Raw genomic sequence first — 17,364 nt, forward strand, 5'->3', positions numbered from 1 at the left:
TCCTCTCTGTACTACCCAACAATAACAATAAGGTCAACAAAAATGGGGAAAATGGTCTCCAGGAGCAGTGGATTCATAGTGCAGGCACCGAGCCCCAGCAATAACTCTAGAGGCAAGAAAGAACGAAGGGAAGGAAGGAAGAAAGAAAGAAAGAGAGAGAGAGAGAAGAAAAGAAAAATAAGAGAAGAAAAGAAAAGAAAAGAGAAAGAAAGAAAGAAAAAGAAAAAAGGCACCTAAGTGGAGGAGAAATTTTTGCAGACACCTGTTATGGGAAGATGAGAAATCGCACCCATGTGTCAACAACTGTACTGTAAACTACCAACCCCCATATATGCTATTTTAAATCAGAAGTATTTTCCTAGACAGATGCTACCCTGAGCACAGAGGTTCCTCAGTGAACCCTTGACCCAGAGTGAGAGGTGGGCTGCCCAGCATGACTGATTAGACCAGCAGAGCCTATAGCCAGTGTTCCCCTGACCCCAACTTTGCTTTATTCTCTGGGGCTTACTCACCATGAAAGGGAGACAGCCATGGGCAGCCCCTGCTTTGAGGGAGGGCCTCTTGCTTCCTGCTGGCCTGCTGGGTCAGCGGTCCCACAGAATGCTGGGGTCTGCAAGAACAGAGGAGGGGCAGTGCCCCCTGATCCCCTGTGGAACTTTGGGATCTTTCATGCTGTTGTCATCACAGCAATTCAGCTGCATTTGTCTTTTGCCCAGAATACTGAGGGTGCTGGTCCCAGTAATTCTGGCCATTTTTTTCAGGATAGCATTTGGAGATGTTCATCTTATTTTATTTCTTTTTCTATTTTATTTATTTGGGGGGGGATTAATGTTTTACAGTCAACAGTAAATACAATAGTTTGTGCATGCATAACATTTCTCATTTTTCTACACAACAATACAACCCCCACTAGGTTATCTGCCATCCTGTTCCAGGACCTGAACTCCCCCCCCACCATCCCAGAGTCTTTTACTTTGGTGCAATATACTAACTCTAGTCCAAGTTCTGCTTAGTGTTTTCTCTTCTGATCTTGTTTTTCAACTTCTGCCTGTGAATGAGATAATCCCATATTCATACTTCTGTTTCTAACTTTTTCACTTAACATGATTTTGTCAAGATCCATCCAAGATGAGCTGAAAATGGTGAAATCACCATTTTTTACTCTGAAAATGTCCAACAGTTCTAGTTTACTATCTCTTCATTTAGCTCCTTCATTTCTTTACTGATTTTCTACCTGGATGATCTGTCAAGTTTAGACAGTGAGGTCTTGAAGTCCCCTACTATTACTATGTTGCTGTTAATATATTACTGTAGCTCTTTCAGTAGATGTTTGATACATTTAGATGGTTTCTCTTTGAGTGCATAGATGTTGACAATCATTAAGTCCTCTTGATTGATTCATCCTCTGAGCACTAAGTAATGTTCATTCCTATATTTTTAAATTTTATTTATTTTAAGGTCTATCATGTCAGATATGAGCATAGCTATTCCTGCCTTTTTAGTGTGTGTGTGTGATCCATTGGCTTGTATGGCAGTTTTCCATCCTTTCACTCTGAGTCTGTGTTTGTCTTGTTGAGTTGGGTCGGATTCCTGCAGACAACATATAGTTGGGCTGTGTTTTCTGATCCATCTTCTTACTCTGTGCCTTTTAATAGGTGAATTAGGCCACTGACATTTATTGATATTATAGATAGAAGATCTTTTAATGCCATTATTGTAGATTTTTAGAGTTTTCTGATATATGGCATGTTCATGGTGATCTGATTGTTTATAGGAGACCTTCAGGACTTCTTTCAGGACAGGCTTGGTGATTGTTGATTCTTTCAAATGTTGCTTGCCTAGGAAGGTTTTGATGCCTCCATCTAGTCTGAATGACAGTCTAACAGGATACAGTAGTCTTGGTTGAAAGCCTTTCTTGTTGAGCACTTGCTAGATATCTTGCCATTCTTTTCTGGCCTGTAGTGTTTGTGTGGGGAAATCTGCTAATAATCTTATGCGTTTTCCTCTGTAGGTGACTCTTTGTTTTTCTCTTGCAGCCTTCAGAATCCTTTCTTTATCTTTATTCTTTTTCATTCTAAATATGATGTGTCTTGGCATCTTTAAGGCTGGGTTAATTCTTTTTGGGACCCTCTGGGCTTCTTGAACCTTTATGTCTTTTATGTTGTCTAGACTAGAGAAGTTCTCATCTATTATGTCCTGTAGAATGCTTTCTTCCCCTCCCTTACTTTCTTCCTCTGGTAGGCCTATAATGTGTATATTATTTCTTTTGAAATCATCCCATATGTCTCTATTGTTGTTTTGAGTATCTCTTAATCTCTTTGAGATCTCTTACTTCTTTTTTTAGTTGTCTCTAATTTGTCCTCGATCTTGCTAATTCTGTTTTCTACCTCATTTATTCCATTCTCTCTCCCCTCTGTTGTTTTCTGTAGCTCATCTATTTTCTTACCCTGTTCTGATACTGTATTAGCTTGTTCAGCTAGTTGTGCTCTTAGCTCAGCTAGTTCAGCTTTTAGCTCTCTAATTACCTTGAGATAATTAGTGCTTTCTTTCAGAGTCTCATTTGTTGTTTCTACATTTCTGATAACAATTCTTTCAAATCTTTTCCTTACTCCTGTGACTAATTCCTCAGCTAGCATTTGGATGTTGATCTCATTCTTCTGTACTTCTACCTTTGGGGGGGGGGGGCTTTTAGCAGGTGGATCCTAGTTATTGTCTGGGGAGATGATATCATAGCTGGAAAAAGGACCAGAAAGCTGGATCAGGGAAGATAGTAGCTCCCAAATATGGGAATGATGTATAAATATTGTTGACTGTAAACATCATTTAAAAAATGAGCTCACAGTTGTGAAAACTAACAGTTGTTTCAATTTTATCTCAATCCCTGAGTTGAAGCACAGTGGCTATTAAAGCCTCTTTTGTTCTTTTTCTTCCCTTTGGGCTATGGTAGCCTGAGGGCTTTTAACCTCTAAGTTGGTTTTTTAGCTAAATCACTCACTCCTGACCAAGAGATAAAGCAGGGTGCAGAGAAGTAGTTGTTATGCAAAGAGACTCCCGCACCCCAAGGATTCAAAGCTTCAGGCTCAATTCAGCTTCTCTGCCAGCAGCCAGAGCCAAGCTGAGTAGCATTGCTGGTCCCTGTGAGTTTCTAAACAAGTCCCATTTATAGTCTGTAAGTTCTGAGGCATTTATTCACCATGTTCTCATCAGGAGCACAATGTGGAAAGGCTCCCACTATACAGCCCCTCCACTGAACCACTGGGGTGTACATCTTCTCTTGAATTCCCTGGTCAATTCTCTACCCCCTGATGTCAACACAGGGCCTCCCCCCTGCTGCTCCAGCCTTTGAGGGCAGTAGCAATGGAGACTTACATTTGCATTTGGTCAGGCTTAGGGGAGTCCTCCCTTAAGCAGTATTGTTGTTGATAAAACAGACTGGAGGTGGCTGCTCAACTGGCAAACTGCCAGATTGTTACCAGCCACTAGGGAGTAGATATGGGCTTTAGCCCCAGGAATCTCTCCTTAGGCTCCTCTCTGTCCACGAGCCACATGTGTTTTCACTCACTGGTGACTTAGTGGTTTCCCAAAGTAGTTCCAGTCTCATCTTATTGCAGTCTCAGGTGATCTTTGATATACCTTGTTCTTTAGAGAAGTTTCTTAACTAGGTAGAGCAGGAGGTCTGGGCAAAGTTGTGGTCTCTGGATGTTCTGGTGATTTGGTGTGTTCTCAGAGTACTTCTTGTCCTGTCTTGTTGCAGTCCCAGGTGGTCTCCTTAGATTCCTACTTGACTGAAGAGAGAAGATAAATGCAGCTGCTACTGCTCTGTAGCCCCGCCTCTGGAAGTCCCACTCAATATTCATCTTTTTAACACCTGGATTTTTTTTTTAATCATCTGAGGAAGAAGATGAATCCATTGGCTTACTATAATATCTCCTTTGCACCTCAATGCTGATTTTTTGCACCATAATTTCTAACTCTTATCTGACCTAGAATCAGGTTTCTTTCTGATCTATTCCACTTTTTTTTTTTAATTATTTCACTAGGGAAAGACAAAAACAAGATGGAGGTATGGATCAACTTGCCAACACTCATGTCCAGCAGAGAAGCAATTACAGAAGCCAGAACTCCCACCTTCTGCACCCCATCAAGAATTTTGGTCCATACTCCCAGAGGGGGAGAGATGTTAAAGGAAGATGACAACAGGGCTCTGAAACCCAATTTCTCCAGGACCCAGAGAAAGAAGAGGAAAAAAGGAAAGACATTTATAAGTAGTAATAGGTGTGACTTAGGAACAGAAGGCAGGACCCTACAAAAATGAGAGAAGATAGATAGATAGATAGATAGATAGATAGATAGATAGATAGATAGATAGATAGATATACAGATAGACAGACTGTTATATCAATTAGTCAACCCATATCTTTGACCTAGGGAGAATCACTGCAGCTTCCAACGGAGGGAATGGGGACATAGAACTCTGGTGGTGGGAATGGTGTAGAATTTTACCCCTATTATTTTGTAATTTTTGTTTGAGAGTCCAATGCTTTATCCACTGCACCACTTCCCAGACTACTTCTTTCTCTTTATTTTGTAATTTTTGTAAATCACGAATAATAATTTTAAAAATCTTTCTTTTATTTTACTGAGAGAGAGAAAAGAAGAAAGAAAGGATGAAGGAAGGGGGACAGGTGTCTATCTTTCTCTCTATCTCCCTTCCTCTCTCAGTTTCTCTCATGGGTCACCAGTTTCTCCCCTCTAGGGGGAAGCCCAGTCATGGTCTCACCACAGTTCCACCATTGCAGCAACCACCTCCACACAGAGCCTTTGCTCAAATTTCTGTTGTATCTCACACTGGGGCCACCCTAGGACAGCACTGCTTAGCAGCCTCCCTGGCCAATTTCACCACTTTTATTTTAGAGAGAGAAAGGAGAGACACCACAGCACCACTCCACCACCCACAGACCTCCCTTGTAGGGACAGGACTCGAACCCGGGGCCTCACAGTTAGTAAGACATGTGCTCCACTGGGTGAGCTCTCTCCTGGCCTTAGGACATTGGGATCTCATCTGCCTGCATGCAGCTCAGGCCTGTGATCAGACATAAGGTCACAAAAGCAAAGACAAAAATAAAGAGCCTTTCACGTGAGCACAAAGATCTTGCCAGAAGTTCCTAGACCAGAAAGACTAGAAATTACTGAATGCCACTTTCACAACTTAAAAGAATGCATTTTATAGGGACGCGGGTTCCAGTTGAATGCAAACATTGCCATGCATGACCTGGGTTCAAGTCCTGCATGAGTGGTGAAGCAGATCTGCAGGTGTCTTTATGTCTTTCTCTCTTTGACTATCTAACTCTTTCCTTCCCTCTCCATTTCTTTTCTCACTCAAGTAAAAGTAGAAGGGAGGAATGGTCACTTGGAGCAATGGATTCACAGTTCAGGTACTGAGCTCAAGCAGTAACATAGTGGCAATGTCAAAAAGAGCTAGAGAGAGGAGAAAAGTGCATTTCACACACATAGTGCACGTACACACAGACATGCTGCTTATCATCCTGCTTTAGTGCTAAATCAGACACTCCTCTTTCAAATTTCTGCCCCCACTTTTTTTAAGTGGGAGCAAGGATTCCTAATTATTCTCTTCTAGCCCAAAGTACATATTTTCAATAAGAAAAAACTTGCTGGCAATTTCTTTCTTTTTCTTATAGAAATAGAGAGGGGAAGAGGTAGGAGAGAGAAGGAAAGAGACACCTACAGCACAGCTCCAACACTTGTGCAGCCTCCCTTCTGTAGGTGGGGAGCAGACCCATGAACCTGGGTCTTCATTCATAGTGATGTGTGTGCTCAACCAGGTGTGCCACTGCCAGGCTCCTCACCGCCTTTTTAAAGAATAAATTTCACTTTTGCTTTTTTTGTTGTGATGAGCATACAGAGAAAGTTACTATGTTGACCCTCTTCATTTCATTCACTTGCATTCACTACATTCCTTGTGTTCTGTGATTGAGTCTTCCTGATTTTCCTCTCCCCTCAAGCATCACCATTTTGTGATTTCCATTTCTCTTTGATAATCTTTCCAACATAGTTGTATTTTATTCTGCCTGGTTCACTATTAAAAGAAGGAGGAGGAGGAGAACTGATAAAAAGGCAAAGCAATGGGACCCCCCAAATGAACCTAATGGCTTTCAGCTGGAGCCCAGGGATTTCCTCTCTGACTGGCTGACCTGGAGCTTCAGCTCTCTCTTCTGTAGAACAGAAGTCACAGACTCTCCAAATTCTTCTAAGCAATATAGGAGGACTCCTCACCACCCTGAGAAGAGGTTTCAGCAGCATCATTGGCATAAAGGCTGATATTCCTTCCATGTGGACCACATGCCATTTGAGGCATCTCAAGCTCTGGTGCAGGACTGACTTCCTAAAGGTGAGTGCATGCCCCTGACCTCCACCACACCTGCCAGAGGGGAGAACAGCATAGATAAACTATCAATATTTGGCTCTCAGGAGAAATGGTTTAGCAAGTGGAGTGCAGGACTTACATGCCTGAGGCTTCTAGTTCCATGTACCAGAGTGGTGCATGTGCTCTTGTGCTGTGTGTGCGTGTGTGCGTGTGCGTGTGCGCGTGTGTGTGTGTGTGCGTGCGCGCGCCCACCCTGTGACATTCTCTCATGGAATAAATAAAATAGATCTTTGTTAAGAAGGGAGACAGATGCCAGGACTCAGCTTCAAGCCCTTGCTCCCCGCCTGCCAGGGGATTACTTCACAAGTGGTGAGGCAGGTCTGCAGGGGTCTCTTTCTCTCTCCCTCTCTATCTCTCCCTTCCCTCTCAAGTTATCTCTTTCCTATCAAATAAAAATAGAGAGGGGGACCGGGTGGTGGCTCACCTGGTTGAGCATACATGTTACAATGCACAAGGGCCTGGGTTTGAACCCTTGGTCCCTACCTGCAGGAGGGATGCTTTGTGAGTGGTGAAGCAGTGTTGCAGGTATCTCTCTGTCTCTCTCCCTCTCTATCCTTCTCTATCAATTTCTGGCTGTCTCTATTCAATAAATATAATAAAATTTTTTTTAAAAAAATAGAGATGGGAATAAAAAGGGAAAAAAATGGCTGCCCAGAGTGTTGGACTTGTAGTGCCAGCACCAAGCCCCAGCAATAACCTTCATGACAATAAAAATAAAGTAACAGTGAGACATAATTGTAGTACAGAACCAGATGGAGCGGGGGGAAGGTTTACTCACACTAAAATGTCCTTTTAAATAGGGAACACTCCAGGCCAGCCAGTAAGGACTCAGGGAGTACTCCTCGGCACACAGCCAGCAGGAGGAGGGATGGCTCTGTGCCAGGTTCCCCAGTGCCAGAGGGCAGATTCCCCTGGGCTCCACACTTACATAAACACTGGACCCCAATAAACCATTTCCCCCCACCTCATCAATGGCTCTGATGTGCAAATATCTAAAATATCTAAAGCCGGCAACTGTTGTCTTGTCTGTGGGCTTGCCACCACTCCCCTCTGCTTTTGTTTTGCTTCTAAAGACATGAGTCAGAGTTGGCCTGTCATTATCTGGTGCCCTGTCACTCTGGGACACGTCACAGTCACAGTTGCAGCAGGCACCAGAGGAGCCAGACACAGGCACACACATATCCCAAGACCCCCCCAGTTGACATGGAGGGATGGTGAGCTTCCCCCATTCGCCTGTGTGTTTGCAGCTTCCTCACTGCCTTAGCTTAATCCTGTTGTTTCCCAGAGAGAAAGAGAACCTTGACCTGGCCTGCTTCAGTCTTCTTGAAAGTGCAGTTTGCCTCTCTCTCTCTCTCTCTCTTCTGAATGCTTCTACTTTTTAGAATGTGCGTAGGAGTCTTTTCCCCCTCCCTCTGCCACCCCAAGAAGAAAGTAGGAGTGGAAATTTGAAAGAGGACCGCCTAATTCAGCACTAAAACCAGGGCGAGCAGCGTGTGTGTGTGTGTGTGTGTGTGTGTGTGTGTGTGTGTGTGTGTGTGTGTGTGCGCGCTGAGAGGTTGATGCGAATGTTCCAGTGGCTCCTCTGGGAAGGAAAAAGGAGCTTGGATCTCTTCTCATCTCTTTGCAGAGTGATTTGGATGGGATCTGGGAGGCAGAGGAACATAAGGGGAAAAGGCAGCCCTTTCTGCACGGTGCAAACTTTGTGGAAAAAAAAAATTGCTTTCTTCAAGTGAGGTATGTCGGGTGGCTTACTAGCCTGTGTGGCTAGGGGGCTTTCACTCTTTACTATGAAAACATTCAACGCTATGACATTATGAAGCTTTATTCAATTCCATAGGCAAGAAATCAATCAGGACAAATGTCAGCCTCCGGGGACTTGAGATTGGGGGTAGGGGAGTGGAGTGTTCATCTTGTAAACAGCTAATATCTTGCCCAGCAGTTATCAACAGACCATATTCAGCAAAGATTAGAACAAGATTTCCACGGTGTCTTTAAACCCGCTTAATGAGGATAGAAGTCTGATGTTTAATGGTGTAGGAGCGTGTACAGACTTTTAAAGGACCTTCCACTTGACTGTCTTGTTTATATCTCTCCTCTTATGTGGATGACAGTATAAGGAACTACTTTTAGTTGTGTAGAGAAAAGGGGTTAGAAGGGGAATTACTTAGCGAGGCTCTATGCTCCTCTCAGAGCAGGTAGACTTGCGGGTCTTGTTTACATGACAAAGTGACAAGTACTTTCTTGGGCTGAGAGCTTCTGTGTTTCTGTGCTTCTGTGTGGAGAATTGATCTGGGAAGGTCTGTCATTGTTGAAGCAGCCAGAGCAGCTCCACTTTCTCAGGGAAATGGGATGCAAAGGGTCTTTTCAATCTGCTTTGGGAAACAAGTTAACCAAGGGAGTGAGATGGAGCCCCGGACGGCCCCCACCCCCTTGGCTCCCAACAACCCAGTCAAGGGAGGAATTCAAGATTTTTCTTTGGGCTTATTGCAAAAATAAAAGCAAGGTTTTCTTGGCTGCATTGGCTATTCAAATATGTGAGCGTTAGAAAATAATTTATTTTAAGCAGTGATTTGCCATTACGTCGTCATGGTGTTGCAATGATTTGGAAGCTTAGGTGGTGATGTTCTGGGGTTGTTTTCTTTTTATTTCTCTCTCTCTCTCTCTCTCTCTTTGTTGCTGGGTTCCTTCAATGAGCTCCCCCATCCCCACCCCACCCCCAAGTGAGGCAGGATGGAAGGCAGTTTGTGTTTTTTCCCAAGGGCTGCCTTCTATGTATGGGATGAAATGCCTCTTTTGTTGAAGGGCTTTCACAGAGCATTGCTGGGTGGCTTTCTCTCTGCCATATGTGGCTTCCCAGCCTCAGCTCCTAGCCCTGTGTCCCCATGTGGGCGGGGGGGGGGTGGGGGGGTGGGGGGGGGGTGGGCAGGCAAATGCAATCCTCAATGCACAGGGTGCTTAAGTCCCCCCTGAGAGGATATCACTGTTCTGCCCCATGAGAAGCGGTTCCCACCAGAGAAGGCAGCCTGGGCTTGAGTGTTTCTAACTCCTTTTTATTTTTTTAATTCTTTTAATTATCTTTATTTATTGGATAGAGACAGCCAGAAATCGAGAGGGAAAGGGATAACAGAGAGGGAGTGAGACAGAGAAACACCTGTAGTCCTGCTTTACCACTCACAAAGCTTTCCCCTTGCAGGTGGGAACCAGGGGGCTTGAACCTAGGTCTTTGTACATTCTAATATGTGCGCTCAACCAGGTATGCCACCACCCCCACCCCCCCCCGTTCAAGTGTTTCTGCTCTGTTTGTGTGGTGGGCTCTGCTCAGGGAGAGACCTTTGGCCCCGAGCAGAGGAGCAGGCCTCGATTCTTCTTCTCTGTCCAAAAACCAGAAATGGGAGTGCCTGTGTATGCATTCCTCTCCCACCCCTCGTCCCTGCACCCCACTTCTACTCCCCTACCCTGGCATGAGGTTCAAGATGGATTCTTGGTCCCAGAAGGGCTTTACAAGGTGAAAAGTTAGTGCCCTAGTGGCAGATTTGGAAAGTCACTCACCATTGGGCTGGACTGTAGTACAGCCTGTTGAGCACACATGCTATCATGCATAAGGACCCAGGTTCAAGTCCCCAGTCCCCACCTATGGGGGTGGGGGGTAGGGGAAGCTTCATGAGCAGTAAGGCAGGTCTGTGGGTGTCTTTCTCTCTCCCTCTCTCTCTGTTTTTGTTCTTTACCAGAGGACTTATCAGTTCTGGTTTATGGTGATGCGGAAGAATGAATTTGGAGCCTCAGGCATGAGAGTCTCTTTGCATCACCATTAGGCTATCTACCTCCATCCTTTCTCTCTCCTTCTTTGTGTTCCTTCTCCATTTCTCTTTGTATCTATAAGAATAAATAAATAAATGAATAATTTTTAAAAGAGAGAAAGGAAACAATAGTCTGTACTTCTACTTAAAAAAAGAAAACAAGATCACTGGACTTGAAGTCAGTTCCATGCCAGCCCTTCCTGTCCCCTCCTTGCCCTCCGATGTGTCCCTAGTGGTGACCTCTGTCCAGCTTGAGCTCAGGTTGGGGAGAAGGTAGGGTAGACCGTAGACCGTGTGGTGGTGGTTGAGGTGGGTTTCATCAGTTCTGTCTCAGGGTGCAAACTGCCAGCTTCCTCAGACAGCCTCCAAGCAACAGCACTGACAGCAGTCTGGCTTTACTGGAGGGTGAGGGGGCACCACACTGCACCCCCTCTAACCATCCCGCCCCCAGGCAGTAGAGGGTGGGAAGGGTGAGAGCCGCTATATGGCAGCTGGCTCTGAAGGCTGGGGGGCTGGTGACAGGGGCACTGCCTGAGGGGCCTCAGAGACTATGGCTGAGGTGCTTCTGAGGCTGGGACAATGTTCTCCAGGTGTCTCTAATCTGCTTTCTCCCTTCCTGAGCTCAAACCCAGGGCCACCCGTGGGTCCCACTCATACCAGGTGGCCTCTGCACCTGGTGCTTGAGCAGGTCTGCCTTATTAGTGGGTGAGCACCCTGTCCACCCCCACCTCTGCACCCCTGAGGTGCTGCTTTATAGAGGTGGCCCCTGTTTCCACCAGCTGGGTGGGTGCACTGCCCATGCTCCTCAGGGTCCTTACACCACCCCTCAGGGCTCATGCTCAGAGCATGGGCATGGGTTTGGCCAAGGGCTGAAGCTGGCCATGGAGCTCTGCACCCACCTGGTCATCCTCTCTCACTTCAGACAGGGCTCTGATATTCTAGAAGCCTCAAATCCCCATACCCTGATGGGCTTTGGGCCAGGGATGTAATAAGACAGGTGAGAATGCTGAGAAGGAATAGGGAGGAGATTTCGAAAGTTCTGTGGGAGCCGGGGCTGGGGGTGTGTCTAGGGAGCTGGGCGTGTTGTTTCTGCTGGACTTTTCCTGCGGGTCCCCACAAATCCCCAAATCCAGGGCGTAATCCTCTTGGGCCCTGGCCAGCAGACCGCAGTCCCTGCCCTCCTCACCCCTCCTGCTCTCAGGCCTCTGGTCACTGGGTTTCAGGAATGTGCTCTGAGCCAGCACCCCACGCCTGCCTTTGCACTGAAAGGTAGACTGAGGGGCTATCAGGCACTCCATCTTCTTGCCTATCCCATCTGGAGACAGTAATGAAGCCCCCACATGTGTCTGCACTCCAGTGTGGAAAAAGAAGAACCACTACAGGACTGGAGTGAGCCAAGGACCTGTGGGACTGAAACAGACACCCCACTTCAGACTTACAACAAACACCCTTCAATGACCCCAGCCTCAAGGCCCAGAGAAAGCGAGGCTCCCCAGAAGGAGACAGGGGCTATGTCAGATGCTAAGCTATAGAGGGTGCAAGTGGAGGGAGGGTTGTCTCCCCAGCCTCTGGTAGCTCTTCAGCTGGGCACTGCTTCTGGATTCACTGAAGAGAGCTCCAAGGTCCCCACCCACACCCTGATCTCCCTCCCCTCAGGCCCCCTTCCACTCTGAGGGTGACCCCAGGAAGGAGTTCTTTGGGGGCAGACCCACACAGCAGCATTTTCCCTCAGCATCAGAAGCTCTAAACTACTACTGTGAGCTGTAATAACTGTTTGCAGCCTCTGGAAACTGCCGTGAGGAGCCTTGGCAGACATGGGGAGCAGGGCCGGGTGGCAGGCTCTTTACTGATTCTTGTGTAGCTCCGGGAAGGATATTAGGACTAAGCGACCTCTTGAGCCCACTTCCTTAATGTTAGAGACACACAGAGAAGGGAGAGACAGCATAGCACCCCTCCACCATTCTAGTGCTCCCATGATGCTTGGAGAAGGAGTAGGGAGGAGGGTTGGAAGTTTCTGTGGAAGCTAGGGTTGGGGGTGTGTCTAGGGAAGAGGAAGCTGCATCACCTGATAAGGTATGTGCTCTGCCATCCTACCAGGTGAACTACCTCCCAGGCCCCATGACAGGTTCTGAATGATACAGAGTAAGGTCTTGAAACACAAGCATCCCTCCCCCCCCCCAAAAAAAAAAAAAAACTACTTGTCCTTGTGCAGCCACAAGAAGACCTACCCTCTGCTGAAAAGGGTAGTGTGGTGGCAAGGAGGATGACACCAGCATTGGGCACAACCCCACTGCCTGGTCTGACACAAAGGAGCACGTGGTTACCATAGTTGCTATGTGTTTTCTAGCTGTAATGCAAATGGAATTAGACAAAATGTAGTAGTTTTGTGTGTGTGTGTGTGTGTGCGTGTGTGTGTGTGACCTTACACTCAACTATTTTGTGATTTCTCTTTATAGTAGTTGACCTCTCTCACAGCCCATGTGGAAAGGAGCCAGGTCCCATGATGCTCCTGCAGGCCCCTGGGGTGTCTGCTGCCATGCCAGAAGCCACCAGGCAACCCCAGTGTGAGCAGCCCTGAGTGCAGCAGCTCCTGGAGGCACCTGGGTGTCCTCAAGAGCTCAAGCTGCCTCCCACGGTGGTGGTGTTGGGGAAGGGCATATCCAGAGCCCTCTGGGATCTGCTACAGTGTCTGAGAAGCTGCTGGGGCCTTCAGGAGTGGGCACTTTGACTGCTGGGGAGGCTGAGGAACACACGTGTCTCCTTTGTCTGTTGCATGGGTGTGGCTCGAACCCCTGTCTCTTTTGTTTATTGCATCTGGACAGGATTGTGCTTGCCTGGCTGAGCCAGCTGTACTGTTTTGCAGAACTGTACCTTTTTCTTTCTCTTCTCTTCTCTCTCTCTTTTCTTCTTTCTCTTTTACCTCCAGGGCTCAGTGCCAACACTATGAATCCACCTCTCTCAGTGGCCATTTTTTCCTGTTTCTTTTCTTCTTATTCTATTTGATAGGACAGAGAGAAATTGAGAGGAGAGAGAGGAGATACAGAGGGAGAGAGAAAGACAGACACTTGCAGATCTGCTTCACTGCCTATGGGTGGGGAGTAGAGATTTAAACTCGTATCCTTGAGCATGGTAACATGTGCACTCAATGGAGTACATCACAGCCTGACTCTCTGCCCCCCTTTCTTTCCCTCCTTCTCTTCCTTCTGTTGTTCCTTCCTTTTCCCCTTTTTTTCCCTTTCTTTCTTTACCGTGCGCTGCTCAGTCTTGTCTTATGATGGTGTCAGAGATTGAACCTGGGACCTCAGGACCTCAGACATGGAGTCTCTTTTCATCACCACTCTGGATGCACCTATTTTCACACTAGCTATCAGAGCCACCAGGGCCCAAGTATTATTTATTACTAACTTTCCTTTAAACTCTGGGAAAGGAGAGATATTGTTAAGGAGAGATTATTGGCTACAAAGTCTATTAGGAACAAGGTATGTGTTTAGGGCACATGGAAGACTGATTGACCCCAGTAGAATTCCAGATGTGGGATGCTTTTGTTTTCTTTCATGAAGAAAGATAACAAAACAAATAAATGAAAAATTACTGGAGGCATGTTGTTAGAAAATTTTAAAAATAGAAAACTGGAAATGCTGAGAAGGAAGTCTCAAAATATTCCAATTCCAAGAGACCAGTGCTGGTCTGGGTGGGTTCCATCACTGATGAGTCAGCCTGAAGGATGGTTGTTGTTTTCGACGGGCTATGTTGTTTTCGCCGGGCTGGCTTCATGGGCGGGTAACAGATGACCAGGGACTCATGTCTGGGTTGTACGCAGTATCTCTTTATTCATGCAGGACACAGCACAATCTAAGACGAGCTAAGCTAAATTCAAGGTACAGTACTCTAAAACTCACAATGCTGTCTTTATATATACTTGCCAAGTAGGGTGGAAACAGGGTGTGACATAGAGAGGGTGGAGAGAAAAGTGACTGGTGACAATCAGAGTGTGACAAGGAGAGGATCAGGGTGTGACAAGGAGGGGCGGTGGAGCAAAAACATATCATGAAACAGTGGAGATTGAACCAATGCCCTGGAGGGAGGTGCTTGTTAACAGCAGTTATATAAATAGAATGAAGTGGTTATGTAAACAGAATAGTGTTAAGCAGGGGGGATTTAAACCAAATGAAACAGAAGGGGTCTCATGCATACCAACAATTCCCCCTTTCTTTTTAACTAATGGCCATTGTGGGGTGAACAGAAACGTATATCGTACAGGCGTTTTCAAAAGAACTGGCATAAGACATGGAAAACAAAATAGGCGAGCAGCAATAACCAGTGTGATGTCAAGGGGAGCTTTTCTTGCCTCAAAGGGCAAGGCCTAGCAGGCGAAAGGGCATTTCTTGCCTCTGGGAACGCTTCATGCCTCTGGGGGCATCTCTTGCCTCAAAGGGCGTTTCCTGCCTCTGTGGGCATCTCTTGCCTCTTGGGGCGCTTCATGCCTCTGTGGGCATAACCTAATAAGGAGGGGGAGTTTTCTGCCTCTGGGACAGAGCCTGCAGGCGAGGGGACATGGTCTATAAAGTCTCAAGGCAATTGGCTGAAGTTAGTCTTTGAGAAATACAGCAGCGTGTACCAGTAAGTCCGATGGAGGTGTCAGTCCAAAGTAGCTGACCACAGAAGAAAATGCCGGAGGATGAAACGCTGCATGTCTGTCTCGATGGGGAATGTTGGCCACCAGAATTCTGCTTTTCTGTAGAGAGTGAGCTTTCGAGTCTGTGAATCTGTTTCTTCAGGTCGTGCCAGGTCACATCATTGGTTTCCAGGGGCGATGTCAGAGAACAGGGGTCCAAATGGATTTCTGGGAATTTCATTTGAGTAGATGCTTTTTCATGTGAAGACTTGACAGCTGAAATTCACTTACTTGTCAAACAAAACTTGTAGCAGATTACAAGTTTACTATAATTGATAACTCCATTATAATTGGAAGTCCTTTCTAGTATCATTTCAAGGTTGTTAAAACAGTTTAAACTCAATAAAATGTGGAAAGGTAAACAGAAGAACCACGGTTAAAAGCCTTAGGCATGAGAATAATTAACATAATCATTGCACTATCTGCCCCACCCATAACTCATACAGTTTTCAGGATTAAACGTTTCAGATTCATGTCAAGACGTAAAAGAGAAATCATAGGAGGGAAAAAACAATTTTTGAATTGTTTCTGGATGTCTCTAGAAATCATGGCTGCGTCCAGCATTTTTTTTTTAAGTCAATGTCAAACAAAAATTCAGTCATTCAAATCATTCTCTTATGAAACGCAACTTGAACCAGATTATCAAGATCTCACCATGTAGGATTAAGAATCCCCGGAGGGCGACCTAGTTCAAAAAGCTCCTCGAAATTCCATTTAGGGTGTTTCGGACTGTTCCTGCTGGATTGCTTCAGGCACCCATTTTTAAAATTGTCTTCCCATCGAAGAAAGAATCCAATCAGGAGAGTAGAACTAACCACGTGTCTCCATACTTGGGAACTGCCAGGGTACTGGAGAATGCTCTTCAAATTAGAGTAGTCCTTCTCCATGGGGAACATTCGAGAAGAAGTCCAGAAAGTCCCAGTGGAAATCCCCATGCATATCCCAAGGTCTCTGATTACGGTCATAAAGAACCAAATTGTGGCCCGGAGCAAAATGTAGTCCTTTTCTTCAGAAAACATGGGAGAGGGAATCCAGAAAGTCCAAGGAGAAATCTCCGTGCATCTCCCAAGCTCTATGATCCCGGTCATAAGAAACCAAAGTTCCCGGTCAGGGAAACAAAGTTTGGCCCAGAGCAAAATGATCCAGAGACAGAGTAACTGTCTCATGATGAAACAGTAGAGGCTTTGGCAAACCTCTTCATAAGTAGAAGAGAAGACCATAGTGTATAGGTAGGCAAAGTCTTCACTTATCTGGGAGTTGCGCAGGTCTGGTCCCACGTTGTGGCGCCATATGTTGTTTTTGACGGGTTAGGTTGTTTTCGCCGGGCTGGCTTCACGGGCAGGTAACAGACGACCAGGGACTCATAGTTGAGCTGTAGGCAGTATCTCTTTATTCATGCAGGACGCAGCACAATCTAAGACGAGCTAAGCTAAACTCAAGGTAAAGTACTCTAAAACTCACAATGCTGTCTTTATATATACTTCCCAAGTAGGGTGGAAACAGGATGTGACATAGAGAGGGTGGAGAGAAAAGTGACTGGTGAAAATCAGAGTATGACAAAGAGGGGGCAGATTAGGCAAGAATCCTATCACTGAACCACAAATGCCCTGGAGGGAGGGTGGAACTTGTTAACAGTGGTTATGTAAATAAAATAGTGTTAAGCAGGGGGGATTTAAACCAAATGAAACAGAAGGGGTCTCATGCATACCAACAGATGGTTCCTCTGAGTTCAGTTTCCTAGAACCCTGTTGGTTTGTGTCTGTCCATCCCATGTGGAGCCATGGTACCCCCAAACTGGAGGACAGGCATAGAGCTCTCCTCCCTGCCCTCTCTCTGCCCTTCTGATTGGTTGGTTTGTTAGCTATTATAGAACAGTCAGTCAATAATACTTAGTGGGATACAGGCCATAAATTGTGCCTTCGATGATACCCAACTTAGTAGGTTTTAGTCTATTACAAGACTGTTATTTCTTTTGCTTTTTTTCTTTGGTTCCCTGGAGAAAGGAAAGAGGCCTAATTATTCATTCACAGATTCAGTAGATAAATGGAGCACGTAGAAATCAAATGGAAAGTCCTACCCTCATAGAGCTTGCAAATGAGTGGAATACATAAGCAAGAAGTGGATCAAATAGGCAGACTAGTGAGAGCAGCCAACGTTGTATGAGCTGATACAACCCATACAGGGGAAGAATGGGTATCAAGGTGGTGGGCAGGAGAGAGGCAGTGGGCAAGTGAAGTTGGCTGATTAAGCAGTGTCTCCAGTTAAGTGAATATGACACAAAACACAAGGAGTCCAGTGTAAGGATCCTGGTACAAACCCCCAGTTCCCCATTTGCAGGAGAGTCACTTCACAAATGTTGAAGCAGGTCTGCAGGTGTCTATTTTTCTCTCCCCCTCTCTGTCTTCCCCTCCTCTTTCGATTTCTATCTGTCCTATCCAACAACAACA

At 45.9% G+C, this 17,364-nt stretch overlaps 1 protein-coding gene across 1 annotated transcript in view; it reads left to right on the forward strand.

Annotated features, from left to right (window-relative positions):
• The first annotated feature begins 7,991 nt into the window (after positions 1–7,991).
• Positions 7,992–17,364, forward strand: part of VIT (vitrin) — a 73,849-nt gene continuing 64,476 nt past the window's right edge. The window contains exon 1 of the mRNA XM_016187214.2: positions 7,992–8,179. The gene's annotated coding sequence lies outside the window, so the exon portion shown is untranslated. The remainder of the gene's footprint in view (positions 8,180–17,364) is intronic.

Source organism: Erinaceus europaeus, chromosome 3 (genome assembly GCF_950295315.1).
Source record: "Erinaceus europaeus chromosome 3, mEriEur2.1, whole genome shotgun sequence".
Lineage (NCBI taxonomy): Eukaryota > Metazoa > Chordata > Mammalia > Eulipotyphla > Erinaceidae > Erinaceus > Erinaceus europaeus.